This window comes from Gymnodraco acuticeps, unplaced genomic scaffold (genome assembly GCF_902827175.1).
Source record: "Gymnodraco acuticeps unplaced genomic scaffold, fGymAcu1.1, whole genome shotgun sequence".
Lineage (NCBI taxonomy): Eukaryota > Metazoa > Chordata > Actinopteri > Perciformes > Bathydraconidae > Gymnodraco > Gymnodraco acuticeps.
The window spans coordinates 952,437-960,658 of record NW_022990238.1 but is presented as its reverse complement, the minus strand read 5'-3'; the positions used below and the strand labels follow the sequence as shown (position 1 = coordinate 960,658).

The 8,222-nt window shown below is 39.3% G+C and overlaps 1 pseudogene; it reads left to right on the top strand.

Annotated features, from left to right (window-relative positions):
• The first annotated feature begins 746 nt into the window (after positions 1-746).
• LOC117548582 lies at positions 747-3,146 on the top strand (annotated as a pseudogene).
• The last annotated feature ends 5,076 nt before the right edge of the window (positions 3,147-8,222 follow it).

Here is an 8,222-nt window from a genome sequence, read left to right as displayed (position 1 = left end):
GAGGAAAAGAGAGGGTTTTGTTTCTGACACTTTGTGAGTACCCCCTGCTACACCAGGGCCCACATTACACACAAGGACATTAAAAAGTGCATTTTGCATGATAGGAGACCTTAATGTACATACAATATTGACCCAATACAGCGATGACATAGTGAGTGTATTGCTTTACTGCTCATATGTCTGTTATATTTAATGCAATGGCATTGTGCCGGTTTTTTTATGGGGTAGTTAGAAACCTATATAAAATGTCAATAAATGGCACTTTCATAAAATTAAATTCTTGGTTTGTTGGTGGTTTATTGTCACTTGTCAAAATGTAAGTATGTTGTTTTTCCTTCGCTATAATCCCAATTATCATTTTTAATTTGTCTGCTATAACTCCTACATACAGGTTAACAGTTTAAAGGAAGATAACTACCACCGCAGAAATGAAGGTATTCATAGCACGATCAAGGCATAAAAGTGTTCAATCCATACTATACATAAACAATGGGGGAAAGTCAATCAAATCTGTCACCTTGAAGAGATGTAACTCTAAGTTCAACCAAACAGACCATTAATAATGTACTGTATGTAATAAGAGAATTGTCAAAGAAATAATAAGAATGACATTAATAGACACATTAAGTAAGCTATGGTTAGTTATATAATCCAGATGTGATTTCTCCTCCCATCCTTCACACGCCGACACACTAGATGGCGGTATGCTACTTTAAAGTTGGTTCGCTAGCCGACGACTGGAAAAGAAGAAGAAGCGACCGTTCGAGCTTTTTCTTAATACTTCTATGGTTGAAGCTAGGTTAGCTACGTTTATCTTCCTTATTTCTGATACTATTGGTAATATTATTGTGCCATCATTACATCTGGAGACATGGACACAGCACTGATTAAGCTGAGGCTGTTTGGTCATCAGCGGCTGTACAGAGCCGCAGAGGATATCCTCGGAGAAGTGGAGAAAACCATAAAGTTAGCTTTGTTTAGCGGACGGTGGTTCCGACCTGTGTGAAGAGGAGGCTGAAAGTTTCGCCACCACCGCTGGATCTGCGGAAGAAACCAGGTTTGGGACTCATAATTTAGTGGTATCAAGTAACTAAGTAAATGTACTCGATTACTGTACTTAAGTACCATTTTGTGGGACCTGTACTTTACTTGAGTGGTTCAATTGTTGGCTACTTTTGTACCCCACTACAATTCAGAGGTAAATAGTGTACTTTTTACTCCACTAATCTATTTTATAAACTTTATTTTTTTCTATAACACCTTTCAGCGAGGATGCAGAAGTGCTTTTACAGAGCAAGATACATAATAACAATGAGTATAAATAAAGAGTAAGGAACATAATTAAAAAGTTGTAAAAAAAAAAAAATTTGTAAACTTGTCAAAATAAACAGAAAGAGTTGGATCACAAAACAATCAAACATGAAGAGTGATACCACTCAAATTACCCAAAATTAAAAGATAGGTCTTTTAATTAAAAAATTCCAAGGGAGTTTGCTGTTCTAAGATCTAATGATCCAAAGATCTAAGATCCCATTTATACCTTTAGTTACTTTGCAGATTTGGATTAATGATATGAATTTGAATCAACACTTAAATAAGACTTTAGTTACACCTGGAGTAAATCCACAAGCTACCTTACACAGTCATTGTCAAATTAGCTCCACCTTTACCAGCTGTGATACACACATTACTGCATCAATAATTATAATCAAAACCTATAATATATATATACTTATTTTTCTCAAGAAAATTGTTCAAACCCTACTATAAATGGAAACATAACATGTTGGGTAATTTGGTCACCTTTTTCTTGCAGCTGCAGAGCGTTCACTGACCAGCAGCACAGTGGAAAGTGAAGAAGACGAGTGTGATGCCTCACTGCTGCAGGAGAACCCAGGACCCTCAAACCAGAAGCCAGAAAGAGTCACATTTTAATGCTGCTGATCCCAGGACCCTCTCAAACAAGTGCAGATCTGGACAATAATGACTGGAACTAATGCTCGGTTCAGTCAGACTTTGAGCTGCCAGAGATAAAAGAAGGCAGGAGGAACTTTGGGATGACGGTCAAACACAGGACAATTATTTCCCTTCTTCTGTAATTGTGAAAAGTGAGCAAGATCTGCAAGAGGGAGAAATATCATATGAACTGGAAGCCAGTTTCTTCAGGCTGCTCGGCGGCTGAGAGTGAGAACAGTGACAGGGATGAGGAGTCAGTGAACAACAAAGGAGAACAGACCAACACAAATAAAAGCAAAGGACAAAGTGAAATGCCTAGTGAGAAGAACAAAGCTAAAAGTGAAAAGGGTCGCAGCTTTTGTCATTTTTGTGGCAAGGGATTCCAGTATATTGGCTCTTTGATGAAGCACATAAAAAACACATGAGAACAATTTTGACTGCACTGCTTGTGGGATGACATTGCAGTCTACACAGGACCTGATCATTCATGTTAAAGATTGTCACAACGAAACATGTTTTTGTGAGGTTTGTGGCAAGATTTTTTGCCAATATGCGTTGTCTCCGGCTGCATGAAAGAATACACGGAAGCATAAGCATAAAAGAGTATGTCTGTCAAGAATGTGGCAAGACTTTTATCGAAGAGAGAGCATCTGATTGTGCATGTGAGGGACCCATTCTGGGGAGAAACCCTATCACTGTGATGTTTGTGGAAAAGCATTCAGTCAGAGCCAGAACCTTACAATTCATAAAAGAAGTCACTCTGGAGAAAAACCGTATCAATGTGGCCTGTGTGGCAAACTTTTTAATACTAGCAGTCATCTTAAAACACACATGAGATACCATTCAGGAGAAAAACCTATGAATGTGATATTTGTGGTAAACGTTTTGGCCAAGCGGACAGATGACCAGACATAGAACCACACATACAGGAGAGAGGGCCGTATGGCTGCCATATTTGTGGTATGAGGTACAGGTTTGCCCCCAATCTGAAAGTGCACATCGAAACTCACGAAAAACCTGCCGCTGAGTAAAATCAATCAGGCTTCTGATATATCTGATTGCAATTTCAAATCATATTTCAGTAAGTTAGATTCATTTTGAAGAATAACTCCTTGAACTCTAATGCATTTAGATCGAATGTAAATATGTTCATAATTATCTTTTAGGTTTCTATGTATATAATTAGGACGGCTGAGCTTTGCACTTTTAAGCTGGTGCAATTTTTGCCAAGACTGTTTCATGTGTTTATTTTTGCATATTGTTCTGTGTAATGTCTTTCTATACTGAAATCATATTCCAACATAAGGAACAATAAAGTGTAGTATCCTGTCATTTACGATGTAGTAGCCTATTCATCTTTTTCTGTCTCTGGACACCAAGTAAAAATGTAAACACCACTATTATCCTTCCTTCAGTCTGTCCAAACATCAAATACTCCTATGACATAAGTCTAACTATAATTACAGGGCCATAGCTAGCAAGAAGGTGTTGCTTTGTGCAGATGTTAATGAAGGAACATTTTGTTCCCAAGTTATGGCTTGACAAAGTGAAGTCCTTTACTAGATGTATTTTAAAAACCACTGGTTCTTAGTCCAAGTTTCATTTTTTAAGTGAGCTTTGTAAATCTGAATAATTATAGGCAAGAAAACAAATTATATTTTCTGAAAAAACATTGAATCCAATTAAAGCATGCTGATCATATGGATTTCCTTGGCTTTTAACAGCTGCAACTCAAGGGATATTCTGTTGGTGAATTCTAATGAATTTACATTTTACCAACATACATACATTTACAACATACATAGGCTACATTACATTAAAGGTGGGGGTAGGTAATTTTAGAGAAAACCAGCTCGAGTGCGCTAGAATTTGAAAGTACACAACCGGAAAAAATCTGCCCCTTCCTTCAGACTTCCTTACAGAGCCCCTCCTCGGTCTGAAGTCGAGTCGGCGACGCCGGAAGGAAGTGAAGTCGGAGACGCGTGACAGAAAGCTCAGAGAGAATCGGAAAACTCGGATACATACAGAAACGGTAGCATTGGACTGTTATTTTGGCGATTTGCATAAACTGTACATTGACTGTTTCATCATGTCAACCAGCTCAGATGGTAGCCAAAGAAACCATATGGAATGGATGATATCCAAAGCTGCGAGGAAGAAAAGATCTTTGAGAGAAAGAGATAGTTCAGTAAGAGCTAGAAGTTGGTCGGATTGGTCGGGTGAAGCAGACAAGGCTAATCAAAGCAAAACATCAAAAATCAGTCAAAGTGTCAGCCAAGCAATGTTGAATAAAGAACTAGAACACGAGTGGAAAGTTGTAATAGAATTCAATCAGGATGGTGGGCATTACCACCCGATTAAACTTACCAAAGCAATTGAAAAAGAGATTGGAAAAATTAAATTTGCTAAATTCATGAACAACAAGCGAGTTTTGATACATGCCAATAACAAACAGCAGCAGGAAAAGATACTGGGAATGAACTCACTGAATGGGGAGAAAATGAAGGCGCATGTCCCAGGAGCAATGGCAAAACTGAGAGAAGTAATATCAGGAGTAGGCCTACCATTGGACATGTCAGTGGAAGATGTTAAAAGTGAATTAAAAGGAGGCAAAGTAGTGGAAGTCACAAGGCTTAAAAGCAAACAGGATGGCACACTCAAAGAAACATTATCAGTTCTCATTCAGTTTGAGAGAACATTACCTAAGGCAGTACAAATGGGATATCTGAACTTCATTGTTAGGGAGTACATTCCCAAACCTCTCAGGTGCTACGCATGTCAATGAATGGGGCACACAGCGCAGCAGTGTAAAGGACAGCTAAGGTGTGCGAGATGCGGAGGACAACATGAGTATGGAAAATGTTGAAAAGGATGCAAAGGTTAAATGTTGTAACTGCGGAGGAGATCACAGTGCTGCGTTTGGAGGATGTGAAGTGCAGAGAGAGGCCAGAGAGGTGCAGAGGGTTAAGATTACAAACAAAGTTTCATACGCAGAAGCAATAAAGAAAGTAAGGGGAACAATAGCAATCAATAAGACCCCTAGTGGAATGGAGCAGAGCAGTACAATACAAAATGGCAGGAACACACCAAAAAGTAATCTTCAAATCCAACCCCACAGCGCCACCAAGAGTAAAGAGGATGATGATGTTCTAGGAGTGAAAAAGGTGAATTTTGTGGTATTCATATGCCATACTGTAAATGTTGCATTACAGTTAAAAAAGAAAAGTGATAGAATCAAAGCCATTGTGGAGGCAGCTGGGAAATTCCTAGACATGAAAGATATTAAAGCAGATCAGATACATGCAATGTTAGCTATAAATGGAGTTGGGGAAAATGAAAATCAGGATGAGGGTTAGATCCTTAATCATGGTTCTGCACATACTACAGTGGAACGCAAGAAGCCTCATAGCTAATGGTCAAGAATTCAAGAAATATATATATGAGCTAGAGGTAGTCCCTGAGGTAATATGTGTGCAAGAAACCTGGTTACGACCTCAATTAGACTTTGTCATTCCAGGATTTAGCTGTATAAGGCATGATAGAGCTAATAGTCAAAATGGTGGAGGGTGTGCCACGGTTCTCAAAGATGGTGTGGCGCACAGGGAGGTGCAATCTCCTGATGATATACAGTGTATTATAGTGGAAATTTGCAACCCTAGGAAACAAGATAACATTAGGATAATCAATTTATACAACCCATGTGAAAATCTAACCACTGATATATTTAAAGAAATAGCAGGCAATAAACATAGGAAGGAAGTTTGGTGTGGTGATTTCAATGCACACAACAGTCCTGGTCCTCTGCTGTGCCTCTGGGCGGTCAGCTCAGTCCCTCCTCCGGACCCCCTCCACCCACCCTGCTTGAGGTTTTGGACTTTTGTGGGGGGGGTACTGTCACGATCTGTCTTTATGGTGTCTTGTCTTGTTTCATGTTTTATGTTGAAAGGTCTTCACTTCCTGTCTTGCCTGTTTCTGTCTGCGTTGTGTCTTGTTTAAATCTGTCTGTGGTTCCCGGTCGTTAGTTTCCCTGGTGTGTCTAATTTACCCGATTGTGTTCACCTGGTGTCCCTGTGTTTTCTCCTCCCTCCTCACCTGTGTCTTGTTTCTGTGATTAGTCTTGTGTGTATTTAAGTTCTGGTTTTTCTGTCTGTCTTTGTCGGTTCGTCTTTTGTCATGACTAGTTCGTCGGTGAGTGTTCTGTTTTGTCTTTGTACTTAGCCTTGAAATAAAGGAATTCTCACTTTGATCTGCATTTGGGTCCTACCTGCTTCACACACCGTGACAGTTATAGAGTTTCAAAGGAAAAGGGCAGCTGCTCGAAGGACAATAAAATATACAAAAAAGAGAACATGGAAAGAATTTTGTTCTACCATTGGCAGAGGAGTTAAATTAGGTGATGTCTGGTCCATGTTTAAGCGGATGAGTGGGAAAAGGAAATCCATTAAAATTCCAGCTTTGGTTGATGGGGAGAGACTGGCAGTGACAGATAAAGAGAAGGCAGATATGTTAGGAAGGACACTTGCAGCAGTACATAGTGGGGAGCATCTCAGTGATATTCATAGGCAGCAAAAACAGCAGTTATTAGCAGAGAATGAAAACGTGAAGGAGAAGAGACAGGATAATAGGTCAGCTCTGGATGTGGAATTTACAATGTCAGAACTCAAAATAGCCTTACAAGGTACAGGATATACAGCCCCAGGACAAGACCAGCTATGTTATGCTATGTTTAGACAGTTACCTATAGAAACTATGGAAATGGTGCTGAGTCTTTTCAATAAAATCTGGAGAGAAGGAGATATGCCAAGTGTGTGGAAAACAGCAATCGTGCTACCATTCAATAAACCAGGGAAAGATACAGCTAACCCTAGTAACTACAGACCAATAGCTCTTACATCACACCTATGTAAATGGATGGAAAAGACCATTGTCCGCTCTCACATGTACTGGAACAGAAAGGGCTGCTGAGTAGTTTTCAGAGCGGATTTCGTAAAGGGCGGTCCACAATAGATGCTTTAGTAAGAGTGAGTAACGATGTGGAAAAAAACATTGAAAATGAAAGAGATAATGGCAATAGTGTACTTTGACATTGAAAAGGCGTATGACTCTATGTGGAGGGATGGGTTACTGATCAAATTGAGTAGAATGGGTATTGGAGGGATAATGTACAATTGGGTAAGGGCCTTTTTAACAGACAGGACATTTAGAGTAAAGGTTGGAGGAGCAGATATTTCCAATTATTTTGAAATAGAAAATGGTATCCCCCAAGGGAGTGCAGTCAGTCCAATATTATTTAACGTCATGATTAATGATATATTTACATGCTTAGACACATGCATACAATCGGCTCTGTACGCAGATGATGGGGCTATTTGGATGAGAGGAAGAAATGCCCCATACGTAATGGAGAATATAGCTAGAGCGATTAAAAAAGTGGAGAGGTGGTCATATAACTGGGGAATTCAAAATGTCAGAAAGCAAGTCATGCTACAGGGTATTTACAAACAAATGCAAGATTGATGGCCAACAGCTAACACTATATGATCGTCCAATGACAAAGGTGAATGAGTTCAAATACCTAGGACTGTGGTTTGATGGCAAATACACATGGAAAATGCATATTAATCAAGTGGAAACAAAATGCAAAAAAGTATTAAATGTATTGCGAGCTGTAGCTGGATGCAACTGGGGCGCAGATAAACAAGCATTAATAGACATTTACAGATCAATTATGAGGTCCACAATAGACTATGGTTGTATAGTGTATGGAGCAGCAGCAAAAACATCGCTTTTAAAAATAGATAGAATACAATATAAAGCATTGCGGCTGTGTATTGGAGCGATAAAGTCATCCCCTATCAATGCAGTTCTGATAGAAGCAGGAGAGACAGCGCTGGAGATCAGAAGAGAGAAACTTGCTTTGTCATACTGGGTCAGGCTACAAGGAAGTGGAGAGGAACATATCACAAACAGAATATTACAGAATTGCTGGGAATATACAAAATTCCGGGGACGTGGGTTTGGCTGGACAAGTAAGGAAAGAACGAGGGCATATGGAGTGGAGAATATCACGTTTGCCAAAGCAATCCCATTTAGCAGTGTTCCCCCATGGTTGTTCCCAAAAGCTAAAATAGATATGAGTATTGTAGAAAGGAAAAAAGAGTGGCAAATAAATGAAGTGGGAATTAAGTATATATCTGAACGAAAAGTACTACAATTTCCTACAAATTTATACAGATGGTTCTAAGAACAAGGAAGAGTGTGTTGGA